General features: G+C 48.4%; 1 protein-coding gene and 1 non-coding gene across 5 annotated transcripts in view; both read right to left on the bottom strand.

Moving 5' to 3' along the window:
* CMTM7 (CKLF like MARVEL transmembrane domain containing 7) overlaps positions 1-27,714 on the bottom strand; it is a 48,048-nt gene that overhangs the window by 10,288 nt on the left and 10,046 nt on the right. The window lies entirely within an intron of this gene.
* On the bottom strand, positions 21,574-21,646 carry TRNAG-UCC. The gene has a single exon. It is a non-coding gene; the product is annotated as a tRNA-Gly (tRNA).

Below are 27,714 nucleotides of genomic sequence, written 5' to 3'. Positions count from 1 at the left end.
ATGTCCGCTCTAAAGAGTCTATGCAGCAGCAGGGTGTAACCTTAGAGAGAGGGCAGGAATTCTGGAGAGAGCCAGGCAGGACCACTCCCCTTATCTGCTCAACCTCCAGAGTCGGTCAGATATTGGCCCTAGGTTTACATGTTAGGCTGACCTAGGAAGTTGCCAATACTTGACTATTTTTGACCCACCAAGGTGTCCCTTCATACAAATAACCTACCAGCTGGCAGACAGTAAGTTACCGTTGACAGGAAATCAAATAACAATCCAGCAAAGAAGATAGATAAGAGAATTTTATTCGAGTCAAGCTGAGGATGATAGCCTGGCAAACAGATTCTCAGAAACTCTGCGAACTCCTCCACTGAGCAGAAGTCAGAGGTGCGGTTTCATACATTTTTGAGACAAAGAAATTATGTATCATATTGACAGGTCAGCATTGAGTACACAATTCGCTGAAGTGTTTTTGTTTTTTTTTTCAATTATGCACGTACAGATAAGCCTTTGGTCAGTGTGAGCCCTTGTTTGAGATGGAAAAGAAATATATTAATCATAGAGTTCTAAAGAATCTGAAGAAAGAGGCCTTCTTCTCAGAGGTTGAGTTCATCTCTCTGCTTTGAGGAGGTCTGGTTAATGAAAAACATAGATTCACACCGCACTTTGGGAAACGTTCACAAAGGCGGCATGTCCTTAGTTCCTGCTGCTGCTGCTGCTGCATCGCTTCCGTCGTGTCCGACTCTGTGCGACCCCATAGACGGCAGCCCACCAGGCTTCCCATCCCTGGGATTCTCCAGGCAAGAACACTGGAGTGGGTTGCCATTTCCTTCTCCAATGCATGAAAGTGAAAAGTGAAAGTGAAGTCGCTCAGTCGTGTCCGACTCTATCGACCCCATGGACTGCAGCCCACCAGGCTCCTCCATCCACGGGATTTTCTAGGCAAAAGTACCGGAGTGGGGCGCCATTGCCTTCTCCATGTCCTTAGTTACTGCTGGCTTTTTTTCCTTCTGTCTCAGTTTGACTGTTCTGCCATGGAAGATTTACCCCATCGTTACCGTGTACTGACTGGTTGATCTCTCCACCATGACCAAGTAATCCAAGTCTATGTCCCAACCAGTAATGCTGAAGAAGCTGAAGTCAAACGGTTCTATGAAGACCTACAAGACCTTTTCGAACTAACACCCCAAAAAGATGTCCTTTTCATTATAGGGGACTGGAATGCAAAAGTAGGAAGTCAAGAAACACCTGGAGTAACAGGCAAATTTGGCCTTGGAATACGGAATGAAGCAGGGCAAAGACTAATAGAGTTTTGCCAAGAAAATGCACTGGTCATAACAAACACCCTCTTCCAACAACACAAGAGAAGACTCTATACATGGACATCACCAGATGGTCAACACTGAAATCAGATTGATTATATTCTTTGCAGCCAAAGATGGAGAAGCTCTATACAGTCAGCAAAAACAAGATCAGGAGCTGACTGTGGCTCAGACCATGAACTCCTTATTACCAAATTCAGACTGAAATTGAAGAAAGTAGGGAAAACCACTGGACCATTCAGTTATGACCTAAATCAAATCCCTTATGATTATACAGTGGAAGTGAGAAATAGATTTAAGGGCCTAGATCTGATAGATAGAGTGCCTGATGAACTATGCAATGAGGTTCGTGACACTGTACAGGAGACAGGGATCAAGACCATCCCCATGGAAAAGAAATGCAAAAAAGCAAAATGGCTGTCTGGGGAGGCCTTACAAATAGCTGTGAAAAGAAGAGAAGCAAAAAGCAAAGGAGAAAAGGAAAGATATAAACATCTGAATGCAGAGTTCCAAAGAATAGCAATGAGAGATAAGAAAGCCTTCTTCAGCAATCAATGCAAAGAAATAGAGGAAAACAACAGAATGGGAAAGACTAGGGATCTCTTCAAGAAAATCAGAGATACCAAAGGAACATTTCATGCAAAGATGGGCTCAATAAAGGACAGAAATGGTATGGACCTAACAGAAGCAGAAGATATTAAGAAGAGATGGCAAGAATACACAGAAGAACTATACAAAAAAGACCTTCACAACCCAGATAATCACTATGGTGTGATCACTGACCTAGAGCCAGACATCCTAGAATGTGAAGTCAAGTGGGCCTTAGAAAGCATCACTACAAACAAAGCTAGTGGAGGTGATGGAATTCCAGTGGAGCTATTCCAAGTCCTGAAAGATGATGCTGTGAAAGTGCTGCACTCAATATGCCAGCAAATTTGGAAAACTCAGCAGTGGCCACAGGACTGGAAAAGGTCAGTTTTCATTCCAATCCCAAAGAAAGGCAATGCCAAAGAATGCTCAAACTACCGCACAATTGCACTCATCTCACACGCTAGTAAAGTAATGCTCAAAATTCTCCAAGCCAGGCTTCAGCAATATGTGAACCGTGAACTTCCTGATGTTCAAGCTGGTTTTAGAAAAGGCAGAGGAACCAGAGATCAAATTGCCAACATCCGCTGGATCATGGAAAAAGCAAGAGAGTTCCAGAAAAGCATCTATTTCTGCTTTATTGACTATGCCAAAGCCTTTGATTGTGTGGATCACAATAAACTGTGGAAAATTCTGAAAGAGATGGGAATACCAGACCACCTGATCTGCCTCTTGAGAAATTTGTATGCAGGTCAGGAAGCAACAGTTAGAACTGGACATGGAACAACAGCCTGGTTCCAAATAGGAAAAGGAGTTTGTCAAGGCTATATACTGTCACCCTGTTTATTTAACTTATATGCAGAGTACATCATGAGAAATGCTGGACTGGAAGAAACACAAGCTGGAATCAAGATTGCTGGGAGAAATATCAATAACCTCAGATATGCAGATGACACCACCCTTATGGCAGAAAGTGAAGAGGAACTCAAAAGCCTCTTGATGAAAGTGAAAGTGGAGAGTGAAAAAGTTGGCTTAAAGCTCAACATTCAGAAAACGAAGGTCATGGCATCTGGTCCCATCACTTGATGGGAAATAGATGGGGAAACAGTGGAAACAGTGTCAGACTTTATTTTTCTGGGCTCCAAAATCACTACAGATGGTGACTGCAGCCATGAAATTAAAAGACGTTTACTACTTGGAAGGAAAGTTATGACCAACCTAGATAGCATATTCAAAAGCAGAGACATTACTTTGCCAACAAAGGTTCGTCTAGTCAAGGCTATGGTTTTTCCAGTGGTCATGTATGGATGTGAGAGTTGGACTGTGAAGAAAGCTGAGTGCCGAAGAATTGATGCTTTTGAACTGTGGTGTTGGAGAAGACTCTTGAGAGTCCCTTGGACTGCAAGGGGATCCAACCAGTCCATTCTGAAGGAGATCAGCCCTGGGATTTCTTTGGAAGGAACGATGCTGAAGCTGAAACTCCAGTACTTTGGCCACCTCATGCGAAGAGTTGACTCATTGGAAAAGACTCTGATGCTGGGAGGGATCGGGGGCAAGAGGAGAAGGGGATGACAGAGGATGAGATGGCTGGATGGCATCACTGACTCGATGGACGTGAGTCTGAGTGAACTCCGGGAGTTGGTGATGGACAGGGAGGCCTGGCGTGCTGTGATTCATGGGGTCGCAAAGAGTTGGACACGACTAAGCGACTGATCTGATCTGAGTGGTTGATGTACATGATCTCGTTACGATGTCCCAGAACTCTGCCGAGTCAGCAAAATCCCCCCCATGCCTGCTTGTGGGGAAATGCAGGCAGACAGGCTCCATCACGGCTGCCCACGGCTACCAAGTTAGAGCTTTCCTGGTGGCTCAGACAGTAAACAATCTGCCTGCAATGCAGGAGACGCATTTCAATAGCTGGGTTGGGAAGGTCCGCTGGAGAAGGAAATGGCCACCCACTCCAGTATTCTTGCCTGGAGAATCCCATGGACCAAGGAGCCTGGTGAGCTACAGTCCATGGGGTCGCAAAGAGTTGGACACGACTGAGTGACTAACACCCAGTTTGTAAGCAGTGGAGGAGGGATTTGAATCTTAAGGCTGTCTGATTCCAGGGATCATGTACCTCCACTTTGGATGCAGTTTTGCTCTCCAAAATGCAAGCCCTGAGCATGAATGAGCTGAGGAGGCCAGATGCATCATCAAACGTGTGGGGATCCCGGCTACAAGGTGTTGCTTGCTCCACGCCCCGTCCCCCCAGCATCCTGGGGCCTGCTATGAGAACTCGCTAAGTATATTGTTACCTGAATGAATGAGTGTGCAGAAGTAATAAACTCATGACCTAGTAATGAATGACTAGGTTGGGTCAATTATTAGCAACATAAGAATACCAGGGGAGGGACATCCCTGGTGGTCCAGTGGTTAAGACGACACGCATCCCATGCAGGGGATCCAGGTTCAATCCCTGGTTGGGGAACTAAGATCTCACATGCTGCACGGCATGGCCAAAAAAAAAAAAGAATACCATGGGAGGGCAGACTGGAAGAGGGAAGAGAAGGCTGAGTTTCTGTGAAGGCCACTCACAGAGAAGAAAGTCTTGCTCACCCCAAACGGGGGATGAACTGATAACGCACAGGTGTTAAACGTATGTAAAGTCTCGGTCAATATTAAAAGCACAACCAATTTAGGACAAAGGTTAAATCTTTCCTGCTGCCTCTGGCCTACAGAACAGTGATTGTCCAAGGGCCTGTTGTGTTCTATGAGACAGTTGGTGACATCTGCAGACATTCCTGGTTGTCACAGTGTGTGTGTGTGTGTGTGTGTGTGTGGTGGGAGGATGCTGCCACCCTTCTATGCACAAGACAGTCCCCATAATAAAGAACTATCTGGCTTCAAGTGTAGCCCTCAAGCTACTGTGCTGCCGTGGGGAAACCTAGCTGCAGAAAGTGAGCAGCTATAAAGATAATTCAATCACGAAATCAATCTAAGGCTGGCCAATGCTAAAAACGCTGTTTTCTAAAGCTCCTCATTCTAGCATTCTATCAGGGGCCTAGGTTACAGGGACGTCAGCCAGCAAAGAACAGTTCAGCTTGAGGCCTAAAGTGGGCATGAAGAGTGTTCTACTTAACAGATCAAAGCAGAAGAATGTGGCCCTGACACATGGAGACCCTCAATGTTTGCATATTTCCCTTCGCTAATGAGCAGCCTGAAGATTTTCATTTTTTCGGTTCCTCTCCAGCCCACTGGCCACAGATGATATAATGATTCATGCCTTGAGGCTGTTTCAAAGCTCCAAAGGGAGTCTTTGCTTCACCTAGGAGTGTGCCTGATAGTCACAGCGCGGCTGCTCCATCAACATCCCCCTATTTCCAGCCCTCTTCTATCTGGGGAGTGAGGTGGGGGGGTCCCTCCACCTGACATGGATCCTCTCACACAGGCTGGGGTGGTTTAATTCACTTAAAATGCAAATAACCCAGGATTATGCAATGTGATTTCGAGGTGGAGAAGCAATTTTGCACCTCATTGAATGCACAGATTAGAATCATTTTTACCAGTCTTTATCTGGGACTGAGTCTGAGGACACGCGGTTAAGTTTCCCCAAGCAACAGAAGGGGCCCAGGCAGGTCTTCCCCTCTGAGCCCCAGGGCTGAGCTGAGAAGCACACGATTGCTCTATGACCCCAGCCCATCTCCATCTTCTCTGGGAACCCTGACTATGAAATAAGACTCCCCGAATTCTCATCCCTGGGTCTCAGGCCGCCAGTCATGCAGTCTTCTCCGTAAAGCCCGATTCTGGCCAATCTCGTTTAGAGGGCAGATGGTGTATACTCGTGCGTGCTACCAAAAGCTTCCTTTCTGCCCAAGGAGGCATCATTGCTACTTTAGCTAGCCAGCATCTTAGCTAGTGTACTTTATTCTAGGCTTTTCAGGAACTCCTCCAGGGCCAGTGAGTAACCTCTGCAAATGCCTTGAATCCTCCAGACTGACACTCAGGGCGCATGCGGAAGGGTGAAGCAAGAGAAAGAACAGGCAACGGAGAGAAAAGAGCTGGGATGTGGACAACTGATATATATATCAGTTATATATATATATATATACACACACACACACATATACTTTTTCAGGTTCTTTTCCATTATGGGTTATTATAAGATACTGAATATAGTTCCCTGTTAAGTCCTTATTGTTTATCTATTAGGACCTGTTCGTGTTCCCAGTTAAAAAAGTCTGAACTCAGAGAAACTGAAGTGAAGCAGGCTGGAGAATTTCTGGAAGACACAATCAGTTCTGTTTAGAGTAATATCAGTGTGATACCACCTAAAGGACTCATTTGTTTCTCTGGCAGCCTCCTGTGTGTGTGTGTGTGTGTTAGTTGCTCAGTTACATCCAACTCTTTGCAACCCCACAGACTGTAGCTCACCAGGCTCCTCTATTCACAGAATTCTCTGCTGCTGCTGCTGCTAAGTTGCTTCAGTCGTGTCTGACTCTGTGCGACCCCATAGACGGCAGCCCACCAAGCTCCCCCATCCCTGGGAATTCTCTAGATCCTCTCATAAAGGTCTTTTCTTTTTTTTTGGCTGCGCCATGCGGCTTGTGGGCTGAACCTAGGTCCTGGCAGTGAAGGCTCTGAGTCTTAACCATCAGGGAATTCCCAATCTGTTCTTTTATAACAAACTGTCACGCAAGTTGAAAATAAGTCATCTAATATAAATCTCCAGGGGTTTAAAAGTCACGTTGCAAGAGCCTTCAACTCAAAGCCACGTCTCTCGGACCTGCCATGGCACTGTTTGGAGACAGCCTGGCTTTCCCTCGGATGAGAAACCACTCCCTCTCCCCTAGACGGAGCTCTGTCTGACTGCGTTATCAGAATTCTTACTATGAGAAAGGAGATGAGTGTTCTGAAAGCAGCATGAGTTTCAATTTCACAGCAGACGAAACCAACTGAACATCACCCGAGTGAAATGAGTGTCACCCCCTGAGAACCTGGGAAACTCATACAGGCAGATCTGAGGTCCACAGCCACGTGCCAGGCAGTGGGCCCAGGTTTTCAGGCTGGGTGGGTCTCCTTCAAAGAGCCAATGGAAATCTGAAGTCTATGACAATTTCTGGACAAGCCTCCAGAGGCGATGCTCAGGAGATGAACTGCCCAGGGACATCCCCCCAGCAGGTCTGTCCCCTAACACCCTGCTCACGTCCGGCTGCAGATGGCACCACGCACCTTTGTGTGAGAGCCTGCCAGGGCTGGGTGCCGGCAGGTCACCACCCCACCCTCTCGCAGGGCTTTCCTTCTGACCTTGGAATAATGTTTCAGTGAGAGACACAGGCAGGAGAAGGGAAAGTAAGTGATGAAAGGCAACATCAAAAGGCCGCAGACCCGTTCTAAGAGGCTTTTCTGGAAAAGCCCAAGAGATGAAAGCTGAGCTTGTTCAAAAAGTCAGAGATGTGGCTGATGATGCCGTGACAGGGAAGTGTATCTGTAGATGTAAGCGGGCCCATCGGTGGCTCTGCCTGGGGGCGGGAGGATGGCAGGAGACTGCGATATTCCAGCTGTGGCTGAGCTCTGCCCTGGGCTCATGTACAGGCACCCCTGCCTGTCAGTGAAACCCCCTCCTCCAGTCTCCAGGAAATGGGCCCGCGCCAGCTCATGGAAAGGCATGTGTCAACAGACTGTCCTGTGGTAAAATTCACTTGTTTCATTTTCTTGTATTATAAAGATCACATATGAGGAATTCCCTGGCAGTCCAGTGGTTAGGACTCCACGTTTCCACTGCAGGGGGCACAGGTTTGATCCCTAGTCAGGGAACTAAGATCCCTCAAGCTGCACGGAACGGCCCCCCCCCCAAAAAAAATTCCATACAAAGTTGTAAAAGGCGCTTTATGACACCTCGTGGAGATCTTTAACGGCATTCTACCCACGCCCAGGGATAAGTGCTCTAGGAGGCAAATCCTGTTGTCCTTTTACAAGGAAAATAAGGCACAGAGAGGTTAAGCGACTTGCTGAATGTCACACAGCAGGGCAGCGGGGCCAGCTGTGCCCTGGCACATGGCTGCACACCCCTGCTCCCCACCACACCGCCCAGCCCATGGGACCTGCTTGTGTCTGTCCAGGCCCCTCTCCTGGCTCCTGGCCTCTGTTTTCAGCCCAGGGCTTGAACCCTTTGTCTGCTTCCCACTGGGAGCAAGCACAGAATAGCCTGTGGGACCCTGGATAATAGAAAGGAAACCTGCCTTGACTCCAGTGCTCTCACACTGGGAGGCAGGGCTCTGGGGCTCCGCCTCAGAAAGGTGGGGCCCTTTAGAAATGACAGTCATGTCAGGCATCCTGCTTACATAATAGGGTCACTCTAATTACATAATCAATACTTAGAATAGAAAATCAATTCATGAAGTGTCTAAGAAAACAGAAAATCACCCATAATCCCACTTCTCAGAGATAACTACCACCTCTGGAGTTTAGGGTATTTCTTTCTACATATGGATGTTTTGAGCACATATGTATTATTTTTCCTGAGAAGGCAATGGCACCCCACTCCAGTACTCTTGCCTGGGAAATCCCATGGACGGAGGAGCCTGGTAGGCTACAGTCCATGGGGTCACGAAGAGTCGGACACGACTGAGCGACTTCACTTTCACCTTTCACTTTCATGCACTGGAGAAGGAAATGGCAACCCACTCCAGTGTTCTTGCCTGGAGAATCCCAGGGACAGGGGAGCCTGGTGGGCTGCTGTCTATGGGGTCACACAGAGTCGGACACGACTGCTGTAACTTAGCATCAGCAGTATTATTTTTCCTTTTCAAAGACTGGATTGCATGCTATATACAGTTGTTTAAAATAGTTTTTATTTAGTTTTGGCTGCGCTAGATAAATTTTACTTATTTATTGTTGCTGCGTGGGCTTTTCTCTAGTTGCGGTGAGTGGGGGCTCCTCTCCAGATGTGGTGCGCGGGCCTCTCATCGCAGTGGCTGCCCTTGTTGTAGAGCGTGGGCTCGAGGCATACGGGCTTCAGCAGCTGTGGCTTTAGAGCGCAGGCTCAGTAGCTGTGGCTCATGGCCCTAGTTGCTCTGCAGCACGTGGGATCTTCCTGGATCAGGGGTCAAACCCGTGTCCCCTGCACTAGCAGGCAGATTTTTTTTTTCTTTCTTTTTTTTTTACCACTGAGCCACCAGGGAAACCCCTACACACTGTTTTATACCCTACTTTTCATTTTTTGGAAGGCTTTTTTTTTTTTTATGTGGACCAGCTTGAAAGTCTTTATTGAATTTGTTACAATATCGCTTCTGGTTTCTTTTTTTTTATTTTTTTTGCCCAGGAGGCTTATGGGATCTTAACTCCCTAACCAGGGATGGAACCTGTGCCCCCTGCACAGGAAAGTGGCATCCTGACCACTGGCCCACCGGAGCAGTCGCGATACCCTGCTTTTTAAAAAGATGAGTGTTTTATCATTTGTAGTCCCTCCTCACTCACTTATTCTGCTTCAAGCCCCAGCAAGCAGGGTCTTTCATCTGTTTATTTTTTATTGTCTGTCACCCCTGAGTGTAAATCCCATGATGCTGAGGGTTTTGGTCTATTTTGCTCACTGTTGGTGTTCCCAAGTCAGGACCTTGAATGGCATGTGGATTCTCCACAGATAATGTGTTTGGTTGGAATGAATGAATAGTTTACAGTCCACCCACTCCTGAGGCCTTCCACCTTCCAGGCACCTGGTAGGACCACGCTCTTGCTCCCTGATGCTGAGAGGGGGAGAGAGAAAGAGAAAGCATCACCCGGGACAGGTCCCACCATTAATACATGGGAGGGGACCGGTACGGGCAGGCTTCTCTGGTGCATCTGAGACAGGTGCAGGCTTTGACCCCAGAAACAAGGGGTCATCAGGGAAGCTCTGCAAAACACACACACACACATTCAGGTGCAGATCAGGCCAGAGTGGTGCTGTGACCAGCCGGCCACCCCAGCCCTGGGCATTCTTCTCTGTATGCAGTTCAGTGGTGGGCACAAGGGCAGGGCCCAGGAGCAATTCCTTGCTGCACCCACAGGGCCCAGCACAGAGGGGGCCTTCGATGATGGGCGCAGGACTGAATTTGGGGCAAAACTGGATTCTTACCAGCGCCCCAGTGTAAACACGGCCTGTGGGTGGACTGCAGCCTCTTCTCTGCAATCACGTGGCTTTAGCTCTTGGGTTTCCGGAGTCAGCACTGAACGCAGGGGTTTGCTTTGGGGGCATAAGCGGGAGGGGTGCTGCCTTAGTAGGGGCCACCACAACAAGCACGTAGAGTGCTGGGCAACTGAGACACACCCTGGGACTTCCTCGGTGGTCCAGTGGATAAAACTCTGCTTTTCCAATGCAGGGGACCCAGTTTCAATCCCTAGCTGGGGAAATAAGATCCCGAATGCCACGTGGTGCGGCAAAAAAAAAAAGACACACACACACACCCTGAAATATTTATGGATGCGATAAATACAGCAGTACAGTAGCGGCTTCTTCAGAATTATATGGGAGCAAGTGTGCATGAGGGATCTTTTGGGAATGACGGAGAATATCTAAAATGGGATTACGGTGATGGTTGCACAACCCTGTCAATTTACTAAAAATTACTGAAGTGTACGCTTAAAACGAGGAGCTTTTACGGTATGTACATGATACATCAACAAAGCTATTAAAAATACAAAGGGAAGTCTAAGGAGGTGAAGATATAATTCAAGGAGGATGGAAGGAATTCCCTGGTGGTCCAGAGGTTAGGACTCCAAGCTTCACTGCAGGGGGCAAGGGTTCCATCCCTGGTCAGGAAACTAAGATCCCATGTGCCACGAGGTACAGGAAAAAAAAAGTCAAGGAGGATTGGGCATGAGCTGGTGGTGACTGCTGCCACAGGTACCGCAGGTAAAGATGCGATGAGAATAACTTCCAGTAACACACAGAGCGTCCTGGTGCTTCACCCCCAAATACACCCACACTGAACCAGAAGTAACAGTTAGCAGCAAACTAACGCCTGAGGATTAATACTACGCAGGCTTGGGAGGCACTGCCGGATTTAACACCCAATTGGCGTGTATCTAAAAAGAATTAGCACATCTGCTGATCCAGTAACGTCACTTTTACTAAATTATCCTATTGAAACAGGAAGTCCTTAACCGAGGAAACACAGTATTAATTTAGAATGGGGGAAAACAGAAAATACATGAACTGCTCTCTCTCTCTCTTTTTTAAAGATTCTAAAACCTACAGAATGGGATGAAAAGATCCCCACCCCCCGTGTGACCGCCCCCCGCCCCCCCAGGGTCTGACTCAAGAGTAGGAGCTAGTGTTTCTCAGAGGTTCCCTGAGGAATTATTAAAAGAAAATAAGAGAGACTGCTGAGAATCTTCTCCAGGACTGGGGGGTGCAGGGGCAGGGTCAACGGCCCTTGCTGGGACCTGAGCTTTCTACAAAGTGCTGAAATGAGGAAGCTTATTCTCAGGGATCCCTACTGTTCATCAGGTACCTCCCATGAGCCTGGCCCCCGGTTGTACTCTTATGCAGATGAGGAAATGGAGATGTGGGAAGTGCCCGCCCCAGGATTCAGTCTTTTCCACCCAATTCCACAGTTTGGTTCTTAATCACAGAACCCTGCTTCTGCCCCCTTTTATGTTTTTTTTTTTTTCTCCCCAGGCTGAGGTCCCAGGTGGTGGTCCCAGTGGTAAAGAACCTGCCTACCAATGCAAGAGATGAAAGAGATGTGGGTTGGATCCCTGGGTCCGGAAGATCCCCTGGAGGAGGGCATCGCAACCCACTCCAGCATTCTTGCCTGGAGAATCCCAGGAGCCCGGCGGGCTACAGTCCACGGGGTTGGAAAGAGTCAGACACGACTGGAGCAACGTAACACGCATGCACGTGGACAGGGCAGATGGCTTCACCGGCAAAGCTTTAATAAAGCTCTCCCTGAGGACTCAATGGTCTGGGGTAGGAGACACGATGGGACTGGACTCCACAAGAGGCTTAAATTCCCTGCAGGAGATATTCTGATGCCCTCGGCCTCAGCAGTGAGGGGAAGGAGGAACATCTCACCCCTCGTTACCGCATGCCAGCTGACTGCGCTTTCAGAGAATAGCCGTAGCAACAATTCCAGGCTCCTGTGCTCCTCTAGACCCTGGCCGCTCCTCAGCCAGAAGCAGAACGCATCCCCTGCCTTGAACCTGGGTTGCCTGAATGGCCTCCTGGCAGGTGGTCAAAGTGACACCACAGGCCTTCCACGGCTGGGTCAGGGACCCTGATGCAACTTCCCTGAGCCCCCATCCCGTCTGCGAATGCACCCCTGGAGCTCTCCCACCAGACATCACTTGGGGAAGCCGAGAGTGGGTGTCTGGCCAAAGCCCCAGCTGAGGGTGGGTTACCAGTCAGCACCTAGCTCAACACACGAGAAAGCAAAGCCTTGGGCTCCTCCAGCATCAGCTCTCAAGTTCTCCCAGCTGTCCAGTCACCATGGAGCAAAGACAACGCCCTGTTCACCGTGTCCCGCCCACACTCCTGACCCACATAATCTGTGAGCCTAGCGAATGCTATTTTACACACACTAACTTTAGCGGTAATTTGCGGTGCAACCATAGTAGCTGGAGCAGGCGCTTAAACCAAAAAAAAAAAAAAGGTCCCACCTGGCCTGTTTTGAAAGTTGCATATGCATTGTTCTGGGTTTCGTGTTTTGATTCTTGTGCAAAGGGAAGTTGAGGTCCGTTCAGAGGGCAGCGGGGGGCCCAGGTGAGGGATCACATCTGGGTCCCCACCTGGGACCCTGGCGTAGACACAACCCCTCGGCAGAGAGCTCTCGGGCGGCTCAGCTGGAAGGCAGCTGTTGCCTCCAAGAACCCGGTCGCCGACGATTACACAGCGCACCCGCTGGCTGCAGTGGGGATGGCTGAGGACGGCTCCATAAATCCCCACCTCCATCCCATGTCACACCCCCAAAAAGATGCTCGACCTGGATGGACCTCAACGAGAGGCTCTGATGGGGCGACAACTGCTGGGTCTGGATGCTCTGGGCTCAGCTGAGAAAAATGAAAAAACGCCACCGACAGTTTCCGAGGCTACCTCCGCCAGCTCTAGGTCTGGGCTTCCCTGCAGTGGCGTCTAAGAAGGAAATGTCTGGTGGCAGACACTCAGACAGTGCTGAAACCCAGTTACCCCAGATGAACCCAGTCCAGATCGGACGAGAAGCCAGCCTCCAGACACAGAAGCAAGCCGGGGTCATGATCAGCAGGGCCAACCGCAGCTGACCTCCACCATGTGAGCAGTGAAGACTTGGTGATGCCGCCAAGATTTTAGGCCTGTTTGTCATGCAGCATAAGCTAACTGACGCATCTGTTTTCAGAACTTCCCTGGTTTCCCATTCAGGCAACCCCAGTTTTTACAGTGGAAAGAAGAATAAAGTTATTTATTCAGTGATTATTTATTGAGTCCTAACGATGTTCCCAGCCCTGCTTAGGAACACAAGGCTACGTTGGTTTCCATTTTGCCAAGGATGATCCTAAGGAAACCTTGACTCAGGAGGGAGAGAGTTACGCCATTCAGCACTTTGCCCAGATCCCGGTGAAGTAAATATTTGGAGAAGCTGTGTGGCCCGGCCCCAGCAGGAGGCCTGGCATCCAGCCCTGGGCGCCTGCCAGAAGTAAGTGCCTGCTGGATTTGACAATGTGGGTGTGGGATGCCTTGATTAAAAACCCAGGCAGCATGATGCCAACTCAGTGCCAGCCTGGGGGAAAAAGAAATTAGTCTGGGATAAAAAATGACAAAGCAAGTACACAAGAGCCACTGAGGGATTATAAGCATGTATCACGGATGGAAAGCCACAGCGATTAAGGGTACACGATTGTCGTATGGCACCCAGAGAGAGAAGAAGGAGACCTGAGCGTAAGCCAGAGGCTGGTCTTCAGTCGGAACAAGTGAGCCTGAAAGGAGCAGTAAAGCATGCCAGCAACCCCCGTGGGTCAAATAGTCACTTAACACAAGTACTAATGGGCCAGTTAACCTCGCTAGGCCTCAGTCTCCTCATCTTTAAAATGGGGTAAGAAGAAAACCTACCACAAAGAGCTGATGTGAAGATTAAATGAGACGATTCGAGCAAAACATTTAGAACAGCTGGTAGTGCTCTTGTGAACATTCGACAAAGGGCAAGTATTAAAAGTCCCTGCACATGTATTCTGAGAAGAGTCACATGGGATGATGTTTGAGAAGCTCTTGGCACACAGCAACGGTTAACTGGTGGCTCATCTAAGCACGGCGAGTTGTCAGCAGGCAGTAAGCGCACCGGAAGGACAGTTTAGACCCGGGCCCTGCCTCAAAGGACAAGGGGCCTCAGACCCAGACACGAGGACATTAAAAGAAAAAGGGGACGAGGGCTTCCCTGGTGGCCCAGTGGTTAAGACTCCGTGCAGGGGGCCCGGGTTTGATCCCTGGTCGGGGAACTAGATCCCGTATGCCGTAACTAAAGAGCCCACGTGCCCAAATGAAGATTCAAGATCCCGCATGCTGCAACTAAGCCCCAGCGCAACTCAAATAAATTTTTTTTTTTTTTAAGAAAATAAAACAAAGGACAATAACATCAGGGAGGTATCATCTGTGAGGAAGGCTGCTGGAGGGCAGGAAGGCAGACATGTCCTCTGTAAAGAGTGGGACTGGTTCAGGGTGGACTCAGGGGCTGCAGGATTTGAGCACATGGAGAAGGGGAAGAAGGCTTCCAGCAGAAGAACCTGGTGGGAAGGCGAGGCTGGAGAAGCATGGGGCAGGTATTCGGGGGCAGGTGAGCTGTCCACGGTAAGCAAACCCTCCCCATGTGATGGAAAAACTGGCGCAGGAAAGGGGGCAACAGGTCCTGGACTGAGAAAGGAGACGGCAGGGGCGGGCAGTGGGGAGCCAGTGAAGATCACTGAGCAGGAAGAGCCACAGTGGAACTTCAGGCTTGGAAAACACATGCCGTGGAGATGGGGGAGAAGCAGCAAGGCTCAGAGGCGGGGAGCCTGGGTCCGGCAGGGGGATAAGGAGCAGAATCCAGCCGGAGGAATGCAGAGGCGGCGGGGAGGAAGGGAGGAGGGTGACAGGTGGCACAGATGTCCCGGGGGAGCTTTGGGGTGACGTGGGGAGCCCCTCCTGCATCACAGCTCTCGGGGACAGATGAGAAATTCCCCCTGCGAGCTCAAATGGGAGGCGGCTGCCTCGGATTCCTCAGACTGCTGACCACAGGCTCCAAACCAGCTGGCAGAGCCGCCTGTCTAGAGCTTTGCACAGACAAAGCCCTGGATGAAAGAAAAAAATGTGCCAGGCCCCCTGCCTCCAGCACGCTGTCAGCGTCCCCTCTGCTGCTCTTTGGCCAGGTTTTAGAAAATGACTCCCCAGAGGGGATAAGACCACGGGGCAGAAGTATATGCCTTGACCCTGACCGCTTCTCTCTCCAGCCACCACATCCTTGGTTCAAAGGCACAGTTAACTGTGGTCCGCGCCCCCAGCTTCAGTGACATCTCTCCTCAAAGCAGGCCTTTCTCCCATGCCTCACTCTCCCTGACTCTCACTTTCAAATCACCCGTGTGCCAGGTGAAAACAAAGACTTTCCTTCAGAAAGTTCCCCACCCTCTTGGCCTCTGCTTACAAAACAACTCCAGTAAGGCTGCAGCCCAGCCCCTCCCTACGTTTCCCCTTCCTGGGCCTGCAGGCTCACTCCAGGCCTCCTGGCTGCTGGAAGCTGCTTGCTGGTAAGACACAGAGCCTTTCGGTCCCCGCGGAGCAGCCCTGCCTCTGCCCCAGTCTCGATGCCTTTGGAAGAAGCCGGGAGGACAGAGACAGGAGCAAAAAGCTCCTGCTAAACAAAGCCTCCCTTGTGCACCTGCTAAGAGACCCGCTGGGATGGATGCAGCAGGGACACATGGGCCCCAGGGCTGCCCTGGGCCTGGCACTTAGCAGAGCCTCAGCAAGGCGAGGCGAGTCAACCTAGATCTAGCCACGGAGTCAAGTGCTTCCTCCTACATCCTGTTTCTGAACTGAGTTTCACAACTTTATCCTGTTCTAACGTGTGTGCAGAAGTGAGACACAGGCAAAACCCCAAAGGGCTACAGCCACAAGAAGAGGAAAGAGAAGAACCCGAGCTCGGCTACCAGCGTGCCCAAGTCTCGGTGGAGCATTACAAGCTGCTGGATCAACTCCTTGCAGGCAATAAGGACACAGGACTTCCCACGTGGTACAGTGGACAGGAATCTGCCTGCAGTGCAGGGGACGTGGGTTTGATCCCTGGCCCGGGAAGATTCCACATGCTGCAGGACATCCGAGCCCACACACCCAATCACTAAAGCCCTAGTGCCCGAAGGCCTGAATGCCACACTAAGGGGCCTGCAAGCTGCAAAGACTGAAGCCTGGGCACCCAGAGCCTGCGTCCAGCCACAAGAGAAGCCCCTGCAATGACAAGCCTGCAGACTGCAGCGAAGCACAGCCCCTGCATGCCGCAACCAGAGAAAGCCCACAGACGGCACTGAAGACCCAACCCAGCCAAAAATACATCACAAATTAGAAGAAAAAGTTCAAATAAAAGATGTTTTAAAAAATGTATTGGTATATTGACTCCAACAATTTATAAAAATATAAGTGCTCAACAACTAACTAAAGTTTATCCCAGGAATCCACAGCTGGTTCAACATTTGAAAATCAATGTATGCCCCTTAACAGACAGAAGAAGAAAACCTGAATATTCTTATCAGTAGGCGCAGAAAAAGCATTTGACAAAATTCAATATCCGTTCATTATAAAAACTTTCAGGATAGCAGGGAATTTCCTTGACCAGATAAAGGCCATCTACAAAATCACCTGGTGAAGGACAGAGAGGCCTGGTGTGTTGCAGTTCATGGGGTCGCAAAGAGTTCATGGGACACAACTGAGCGACTGAACAACAACATCAAAATAATCTAGCGCTATCAGTACACTTAGTGGTGAGAGACTGCAGGTTTCCCTCTAAGAAAGCCAACAAAGATGTCCTTTTTCACCATCCATAGTCCATGTTCTTCTGGAGGTTGCAATAAGAAAAAGAAATAAAAGGCATATAGATTGAAAAGGAAAAAATAAAACTTTATTTGGGACTCTGTGCTTCCACTGAAGGGGACACAGTTTTGATACCCGGCCAGGGAACTAAGATCCCACATGTCATATGGACAAATAAATATATAAATTATTTTAAAAAACCCCAAACAGCTTTCTTTGTTGACAACAAGATTACTTATAAGCCCCAATAGATATAAATAGATATAAATCTAACTTTATAGTATGCCAAAAACTACAAAATACTGATGAAAGAAATCAAAGAACACCTAAATAAAAGGAGAGATTTTGATGGCTAAGGAGATGCAATATAGTTAACATGCCATCCCCCAAATTGATTTATAGATTCAATACAATCCCAATCAAAGCCCAGCAGGCTTTTTGGGTGGATGAGCTCCAAAGAACTGATGCTTTTGAACTGTGGTGTTAGAGAAGACTCGAGAGTCCCTTGGTCTGCAAGGAGATCAAACCAGTCAATCCTAAAGGAAATCAGTCCTGATTTCCTTGGAAGGACTGATGCTGAAGCTCCACTACTTTGGCCACCTGATGTGAAGAGCCGACTCACTGGGAAAGACCCTGATGTTGGGAAAGATTTGAGAGCAGGAGGAGAAGGGGCCGACAGAGGATAGATGGTTGGATGGCATCACCAACTCAAAGGAGATGAGTTTGAGCAAACCCCGGAAGATAGTGAAGGACAGGCAGTCCATGGTGTCAAAAAGAGTCGGACACGACTGAGCAACAGAACAACAAACAGAGCTTCCGTACTGCACCGCTACCTACAGCCCAGCTTGGGAGCTGACCAAGAATGTTTTCCGACTCTACGCCTTTGCACAGGCTGTTGGCTCCTTCGGAACTCTCTTCCCAGACTCAGGTCTCAGCCTCAGGTTCCTCTCCCAGGCAGGTGTGAGTGCAGGCCGGGAGGACCCCGGGTAGCTGAGATCACGTCCTTGTCTGCCTCCTCCCGCAGCAGGCTCACCGCCCTCACACTAACCACACTTCACTGATGCAGAGATGCTCCGTCTCTCACATTTCCAGTTCCCTCCAGCCAGAGATGGGTCTACACCTTCTGCTGGCGAGAGCAGAGAGCAGATGTGGAGCAGTCACCGTTGCCTACCATGTGCCAGCTCAAAACTTGGGAATGGAGTCACAGCACGCATAAGAAAACCCCCGAGACCAGAGCAGAGCGCTCTCTGAAAGCCTGGGAACCAGAGGCTGTGGGGTGGAGATGGCAAGACGGTGAGACGGGCACATGTAGCATCATCCCCAGAAGCAGGAGTCAAAAGCCAGCTGGCTTATGAGCCCAGCACTGATGGCTATCACTTCTTCCCTGGACGCTTCTAAGGAATGCTGCCCTGCTCACACTCTTGATGACACAGAGGACCAGAGTATGCGAAAATACTAAAAAAGGGATTCCTTAAAAAATAAAAAAGACTCCTTAGGGACTTCCCTGGTGGTCTGGGCCAGTGGCTAAGATTCTGTGCTCCGATGCAGGGAGCCTGAGTTTGATCCCTGGTCGGGGAACTAGATCCCACATACTGCCTCAAAGACTGAAGAGCCTGAGTGCTGCAACTAAGACCTGGAGCAGTAAAATAACTAAATAAAATATATTTTAAAAAATAAAGATTCTTAAAAAAAAAAAAATAAAGAATTTAGCAGAGAAGGGCCATTTTAGGAATATCTTCACCAATTTATTTTCCTTCATCAATTTTCCTTTTTAGGTATTCACAAGAGTATATAAAAGGGCTTCCCTGGTGGCTCAGCTGGTACAGAATTTGTCTGCAATGCAGGAGACCCTGGTTCGATTCCTGAGTCAGGAAGATCCTCTGGAGAAGGGATAGGCTACCCACTCCAGTGTTCTTGGGCTTTCCTGGTGGCTCAGCTGGTAAAGAATCTGTCTGCAATGAGGGAGACCTGGGTTCCATTCCTGGGTTGGGAAGACCCCCTGGAGAAGGGAAAGGCTACCCATTCCAGTATTCTGGCCTGGAGAATTCCATGGAGTGTATAGTCCACGGGGTTGCAAAGAGTCGGACACGACTAAGTGACTTTACTTTCAAGAGTATATAAAATCTCCCTTTAGTTTAGTCTACAAGAAGTCTTTCAATGAGCATAGATTTTCTAAGTGATATGAGATTTGTGTCCTCACAAAGTTAACACCAGCTTCCTTTCCTAGCAGTGCCTAAAACAATGGGGCCTCGGGGGTGATGACGTGTAACACCTCTACATCTTCTGCCCACGGGGAAAGGTACGATCGGCCTTGTTCACTGCTGTACCCCCAAACAGCTGGGACAGAGGAGACACCAAATAAACATCTGACGCCATGACCTGAAGCTGAGCCTCTGCTGGGTGAGGAGCCACGACCAGGACCGCACAGGCTCATCACTCAAGCCAGAAATCGAAGTCCGAGAGTGAGGTGCCCGCATCAGGCACACTGTGCCCTCAGTCTCTAATCCACCATGGCAATGCAACTGTTCAGTGTTTGCTGGTGACGCTTTAAATTAGGAGCCCGGTCCTGACAGCTGGACAGACCGGCAGACACTTCTCTCATCCCACGGCTCATCTTTGTTTGCTCTGGCATCGGACGCCCCTGTTTTGAGTGTGTGAGTCAGTGCAAAGCTGTCAGCCCAACTCAATAAAAAAGAAAGGTTCTCCCACACTGGCCACCAGCACAGAACCGTGTCTCCACCAGAAACTCCAGGCCAGGCATTCAGCCTCTCCCCGCCGGCTCCCCCTTCTGCCTCCTGGCCTCCAAGCCCCACTGCCTTGGGCCCTTCCACAGCCAGGTCACCCCTCTGCCCTCGCTATCACTGTTCATGATCATGATTAATAACTAGTATTGGGTCTTCAGAAGAAGATCCATGTCTCTCAAGCGCTTTACCCAGGCTGACTTTTCTGAAACGAGTGCTATTAACAGAGGCTTTGGTAAAGAAAATCTTCTTTCATTCATTCAAGGAAAAAAAAAAAAAGATTCTGAATGGACACAGAGAACAGATTTGTGGATGCCACGGGGGAGGGGGTGGGGGAGATGGAGTGGGGGGCTGGGGTTAGCAGGTGTAAGCTTCTATATACAGGATGGATAAACAACAAGGTCCTACTGGATAGCACAGGAAACTATGCATATCCTGTAAAAACCATAGTGGAAAAAAAAGTTTTTGTGTGACTGCACCCCATAGCACATGGGATCTTAGTTCCCCAACTCAGGATAGAACTCAGGCCTCCTGCGCTGGAAGTACAGGGTCTTAACCATTGGACCTCTGGGGAAGTCCCAAGGAAAAGAGCATTTTTAAAAAAAGAATGTATATATGTGTATAACTGAATCACTCTGTTGTATGGCAGTAATGAATACAACATTGTAAATCAACTATTGTAGCTGTTGTATGGTCGCTCAGTCATGTTCGACTCTTTTGCGACCCCAGAGACTGGAGCCCGCCAGGCTCCTCCATCCATGGGATTTCCCAGGCCAAGAATACTGGAGAGGGTGGCCATTTCCTTTCCCAGGGAATCTTCCCAATGAAGGGATCGAACCTACGTCTCCTGCATTGACAAGTGGAGTCTTTACCACTGAGTTACCCGGGAAGCCCCAAATCAACTATACTTTCATTAAAAAAAATTTTTTTAAAGCTAAGACAAACAGCAACAACAAAGATTTTGAGTGCTTTCTAATCCCAGGCATCCCGCGGCGACCCAGGCAGGATGGCCACTGCCCCCTTGCGGTTCAGTTGCGTCCTGGTGGAGAAGACCACCACCACTTCTTCGGATGAAGAAGTAAGAAAGGGGATTTCAGATGAAGAAGTGCTGGGAAGAAAGCAGAACTGAGCTACAGGACAGGGTGATGGGGGCAGCAGTCGGGTGGAATCGGTGGGTGGGGGGACTACTTTGGAGTGGGTGTTGGGAAAGATCCTTCCAAGGCTGGAGGGGGCACGGTTAGGGAGGGGAAGCAGGCTATTTATAGACCCTGGGATTGTTTCCAATTCCTTATCTTTAAATATGCAAACTACGGCTTGGAGTCCCCTGCATTCAACTGACTTTGAAAAAAAGAGTAGAGGATCCTGCCTCTGCAGAGCCTCAAGCAGGAAGTAACCAACAGCCCTTCTCGCTCACTCCATTGGTGACAACGAGCTGCCTCTGCACGGCTATCGACCAGAAACCAGCCTGCAGCCCGGGAGAAGCAGCCTGGGTTTGGGGAAACTGCTAAATACTGTGCCGGACTCCATATCTGACTGTGTAATCACCCCTATGGACTCGGGTGCTTGGCCGAAAATATGAAAAATGATAGTCTGGAAAATCCCATGGACAGAGAAGCCTGGTAGGCTGCAGTCCATGGGGTTGCGAAGAGTCGGACACGACTGAGTGACTTCACTTTCACTTTTCACTTTCATGCATTGGAGAAGGAAATGGCAACCCACTCCAGTGTTCTTGCCTGGAGAATCCCAGGGACGGCAGAGCCTCGTGGGCTGCCGTCTGTGGGGTCGCACAGAGTCGGACACGACTGAAGCGACTTAGTAGTAGTAGTAGTAGAGGATAGGGCCATTGCTGAGCGTTAAGTGAGGTAATTCAGGCAAGTTCACAGAACAGGACGTGGTGGGTGATAATCCCTCAAGCAATTTTAGCCACTCTTCTAAGAATGTCACCTTTAAGTTCCCCAACCAGGGATCGAACCTGTGCCCTCTGCATTGGAAGCACAGAGTCTTAACCACCGGACCACCAGGGAAGTCCCCTAAGGATGTTATCTTTGAGCTAAGCTGTTGTGTTTTATTATTATTATTAATAGGACATGCAATCAAGTCCAACCTGAACTATTAACTCTGGATAGGAAGTCTGCAAAGGGGACTTTTGTGAAAACAGAAGTAGGAAAATGGAGATAAGGTCACCGTGACCCAAACACATGTTCTTCCCTTTCTGTCTCTCCTGCCTCCGTGGTGGCTACGGAACACCGGGAGTCAGAGGGTCCTTCCACACCAACTTAAACATCCAGTGAGAGGGCTGCTCTGTCCTGGACTCCTCACAAATGTCAAAGTCATGCAAAACAAGACAGACCATTTCAGACTGAAGAGACTGCGGAGACACAATCATTGAAGGCAACGCTAGACCAGAGAAAGGATGTTAGTGGGTCAACGGGTGAAACCCAAATACGGCAGCAAGATTAGATGCCACAGAACTGATGTCACAGACCTCTTGAAAGAGCGAACTGCACAGCGGTTTGTAAGAGAAGGGCCTTCTTGGGAAACGTGCACTCAAGCAGTGGGGACAAAGAGCACTGTGTCTTCCGGCCAGTCGTGCCCGTCTTTCGCTCTCTCCGCAGGCCTCCCTGCTCCCTGAGACACAGCAATGCTGAAATTAGGCCACCAATAACCCTACCATGGCCTCCACTCGTTCAAGTGAAAGGAGTCGCCGCACGTCTCTCACTTTAAATCAAAAGCTAGAAATGATTAAGCTTAGTGAGGAAAGCATGTCGAAAGCCCAGGCAGACTGAAAGTTCGGCCTCTGGTGCCAAAAGTTAGCCAAGTTGTGAATGCAAAGGGAACATTCTTGAAGGAAATGAAAAGTGCTGCTCCAGCAAAAAAAAAAAAAAGTAATGATAAGAAAGCAAAACGGCCTTATTGCTGATGTGGAGAAAGTTTCAGCGGCCTGGATAGTAGACCAAACCAGCCACAGCATTCCCTTAAGCCAATACCTAATCCAGAGCCAGGCCCTAACTCTCCTCATTCCAGGAAGGCTGAGAGGTGAGGAAGCTGCAGAAGAAAAGTTTGAAGTTGGCAGAGGTTGGTTCATGAAATTGAAGGAAAGAAGCCGTCTCCTTAACATCAAAGTGCAAGGTGAACAAAGTGCAGATGCTGAGCTGCAGCAAGTTCTCCAGAAGAACTAGTTAAGATAATTCACTAGTTAAGATAATTTCACAAAGGTGAAAACACTATAAAACAAGTTCTCAGTGTAGACAAATACCCTTCTACTGGAAGAAGATAGCAGGCTTCCCAGGTGGCTCAGTGGTAAGGAATCCACCTGCCAATGCAGGAGATGCAGGTTCGATCCCGGGGTTGGAAAGATCCCTGGAGAAGGAAATGGCAACCCACTCCAATATTCTTGCCTGGAGAATCCCATGGACAGAGGAGCCTGGCAGGCTACAGTCCATGGGGTAGCAAAAGTTGGACGTGAATGAGGACGCATGAAGGGAAGAAGGTACTCTATAGGACTTTCATAGCTGGAGACAAAGTCAAGGCCTGGCTTCAAAGGACAGGCTGATTTTCTTGTTTGGGGCTATTGCAATGTTAAATGGTTATTTACCATTCCGAAAATCCTGCTGCCCTTAAGAATTATGCTAAATCTACCCTGCCTATGCTCTCAAAATGGAACAACAAAGCCTGGATGATGGCACATTCTGTTTACAACACTGTTTATTAAATATTTTAAGACCTACTGCTCTGAAAAAGGACTGCTTTCAAAATCTGACCACTCACTGACAAGGCATCTGGTCATCCAAGATCTCTGATGGAGATGTACAAGGTCAATGTTATCATGCCGGCTAACACAACATTCATTCTGCAGCTCACGGATCATTTCAACTTTCAAGTCTTATTATTTAATAAATTCATTTTGTAAGGCTACATAGCTGGGCTTCCCATGTGGCGATAGTGGTAAAGAATCTGCCTGCCAATGCAGGAAACATAAGAGATATGGTTTGATCCTTGGGTCAGGAAGATCCCCTGGAGGAGGGCATGGCAACCCACTCCAGTATTCTTGCCTACAGAATCCCACAGACAGAGGAGCCTGGCGGGCTAAGTCCATAGGGTCACAAATATTTGGACATGACTGAAGCGACTTACCACACAACACAACATTCATTCTGCAGCCCACGGATCAAGGAGTCGTTTCAACTTCCAAATCTTACTATTTAATAAATACATTTTGTAACGCTACATAGTTGCCACAGACAGGGGTTCCTCTAATGGATCTGGACAAAGTTAACTGAAAACCTCTGGAAAGGATCCACCACTGTCGCTGCCATGAAGAAAATTCATAATTCACTTGAAGAGGTCAAGATATCAACATTAACAGGAATTTTGAAGAAGTTGAGTTTAACCCCCATAGATGATTTCAAGGGGTTTCAAGACTTCAGGAGAGGAAGTAACTGCAGATGTGGTAGAAACAGCAAGAGAACTAGAATTAGAAGAAGACCCTGAAGATGGGAATGAATTGCTGCCTCTCCTGATAAAGCTTGAGTGGATGAGAAGTCGCTTCTTACGGATGAGCCAAGGAAGTGGTGTCTTGAGACCGAGTTGTGAAGTTTGTTGGTGAAAATGTTACGAAGTTTGTTGAAATAACAACAAAGGACTTAGAATACTACATAAACTTAGGTGCTAATGCAGTGGCAGGGTTTGAAAGCACTGACTCCAATTTTGAAAGAAGTTCTCCACTGTTTGGTCAAGTGCTGCCAAATGCCACTGCAGGCTGCAGAGAAGCCGTTCATGCAAGGAAGAGCCAACCTATGTGGCAAACTTTGCTGTTGTCCTATTTTAAGGAATTGCCATAGGTGCCCCGACCTTCAGCAATAACCACCCTAATCGGCCAGCAGTCATCGAATATCAAGGCCAGATCCTCTAGTAGCAAAAAGACAAAGACGCATGAAGGCTCAGATGATGGTTAGCATTTTTTTTAGCAATAGCATATTTTTCAATTAAGGTATGTACATTTTTTAGACTAATGCTATTGCAGAGGTAACAGACTACAATTAGTACAAACATAATTTTTATATGACACTGGGAAGCCAAACAATTCATATGTCTCATTTTACTGTGATACTCCCTTTATCGTGGTGGCCTGGAACCAAAGGTACACAGCAAGCTGTGACAGCAGACCTTCCGTCAGCAAGGAGACGCCATCAGGTTTAGGGGACGCATATTACAGTGCAGGGTGTTTTTTCAGCCACACCCAGAGGCATGCGGGATCTTAACTCCCCAATCAGGGATCGAACTCATGCCCCCTGCATTGGAAGGTGGAGTCTTAACCACTGGACCACCAGGGAAGTCCCTACACTGCAGTTTTGCTTCGAGTTACAATGTTGTGTTCATTCCTGCTGTATACACTGCAGTTTTTCCTCTCCTCAAAGTGGCAGTCAGTAAACACTCTCCATAATGACTGACACTTGAGGACCCTTGTAAAACCAATGTCACATTATCAACACAAGGTCAGTGGTGTTTCTTTTTACCTTTCCCATGTGAAACTCACAACAAACATGATATATCAGTAAGGCCCCCATCTCTGAAATCATTAGGTCCCTCCAAGGTGTTAAAACAGATATGGTCAAGTTATTTATACCACCATGATACTGCTCACAATTCTTTCCTGAAAGGTTACAGAAATAATTTTGGTTCCTATTGATTTTATTTTTTCATTCAGTAAATATTGATTTGTTTTCATCTCCCCTTGTTTCAAATGAGAGTTGAAAACTAAAATAATAAAACTGCTTAAGTGGACAGCAGAAATTAACATCCGAATTCAGTGCAGACTGGCCTAGCAGATCCAGGGTGTGCCTGAGGGAAGAATACTGATAAACCAGTTCTGCAGGTGGAGGGAGGCTTGGGTCAGGTTTGTCTGTCCCCAGAGCACACCAGCTTAGAGCCTTGGCAGAGATCAACCAGAGGAAAAGCCATTCATTCCAAAGGCTCCTGAGAAACACAGGCAGGCGCTGCTCCACAGGTTCCCTGCTCCGCTGAAAGTGAGTGAAAAGTGAAAGTGAAAGTCACTCCCAAATCGCTCAGTCGTGTCCAACTGTTTTAGACCCCTCATGGATTACACAGTCCATGGAATTCTCCAGGCCAGAATACTGGAGTGGGTAGCCTTTCCCTTCTCCAGGAGATCTTCCCAACCCAGGGATCGAACTCAGGTCTCCAGCATTGCAGGCGGATTCTTTACCAGCTGAGCCCCCAGGGAAGCCCAAGAATACTGGAGTGGGTAGCCTGTCCCTTCTCCAGAGGATCTTCCTGACTCAGGAATCAAACCGGGGTCTCCTGCGTTGCAGGCAGATTCTTTACCAACTGAGCCACCAGGGAAGCCCCCTACTCCACTGGGCTTTCCTTTATCAGGCCAGTGTACACATTCCAGCTACGGCACCCGCAACCTTCTAAAGATTTTCCTTGCACAGTGGGAGCTGTCTGGCTCAGAGGCCCCCTATACCGAGTTTATCGACTCCCCTTCTCTGGTCTGTGGCCAATGAACAGAACAAAAGCCCCACTCCACTACCCCTAATGGGAGCATCTCTGTGGGGCAGCTCACTCTCCAGAGTTCCCGGCAAGATCAGGCTGAGGCTAGACTTCTCAGACCCATCGTCTAGTCCTCCCCTGCCCTTGACTGCAGCCCTCATTCAGGCAGTTTTTGCAGTACTACTTAGCCATAATAAGGCGCGAGACTGTACCATATGCAGACACATGGAGGAAACCAGAGACGGTCAAACAGAGTGAATGAAGTAAATGAGAAAGCAAAAAACAAATATTGTATGTTAATGCATATATGTGGAATCTAGAAAAAAAAGGTAGAGGTGATCTTATTTGCAAAGCAGAAACAGAGACACAGACGCAGAGAACCAGAGCATGGACACCAAGGGGGGAAGGGACAGTGGGATGGATTGGGAGACTGGGATCGACAAATATACACTAGCGTGTATACAACAGATAACATTATAATGAGAACCTCGTGTGCAGCATAGGGAACTCTCCGCAGTGCTCTGTGGTGACCTACATGGGAAGGAAATAAAAAACAGAGGGGTGTGTGTACACACGTAGCTGATTCACCTTGCTATACGGCAGAAACTAGCGTACCATTGTAAAGCAACTATACTCCAATAAAAAGAAATATTATTAAATAAATAAAAGAATCCCCATTTCTAGCTCTATTTTTAAGAAGCTTGACTTCAACACTCCCTGTGATGGATTCTGGGAAATTCTAACAATGCTGATCACACAGGTCTTCTTGTTCCCCAGACTTTTCTGGTCCTTAACATCTTAAATCAAGTCAAGTAGGAGTCTAGAGAGCTTGAACTATGAACCCTGAGCACCAAGTAGAGCCTCTCAATGACAATGGATGCGGAAGACCTCTGACACCCCCGGGAGGAGATCACAGGAGATGTTTGTGAATCTGAGTTACAGAACAGACGAAAAAATGTCCAAGGGCAGGTAACAGCTAGCGGGCCTAGGAATTCCACCTTTAGGGATTTCTCCTTCTGAGAATCTTGTACACACAGAGAACTATGATATGTAAAATGGTATCCACTACAGCACTGCGACATAACAAAAGATGGGAAATAACATAAGTGCCCATCAGTAGGGGATTGGTTAAAAAACAATATGGTCAATCCATTCTCTGGGACACAACACAGCTGTTACGGAACATGAGGAGAATGAGAACACTCTGCATGCATACGGAATGATCCCCAAGGTGGAAAGCCAATGGAGAGACAGACACACACACACACAGAAACATAAAATATTAATAACTCCTAATGACATGCAGGGAGAAGGCAATGGCACCCCATTCCAGTACTCTTGCCTGGAAAATCCCATGGATGGAAGAGCCTGGTAGGCTGCAGTCCATGGGGTCACCGAGAGTCAGACGTGACTGAGCAACTTCACTTTCACTTTTCACTTTCATGCATTGGAGAAGGAAATGGCAACCCACTCCAGTGTTCTTGCCTGGAGAATCCCAGGGACGGGGGAGCCTGGTAGGCTGCCGTCCATGAGGTCACACAGAGTCGGACACGACTGAAGTGACTTAGCAGCAGCAATGACA

The sequence above is a fragment of the Bubalus bubalis genome, chromosome 21 (genome assembly GCF_019923935.1).
Source record: "Bubalus bubalis isolate 160015118507 breed Murrah chromosome 21, NDDB_SH_1, whole genome shotgun sequence".
Lineage (NCBI taxonomy): Eukaryota > Metazoa > Chordata > Mammalia > Artiodactyla > Bovidae > Bubalus > Bubalus bubalis.
This window is presented reverse-complemented; position numbering and strand designations above follow the sequence as displayed.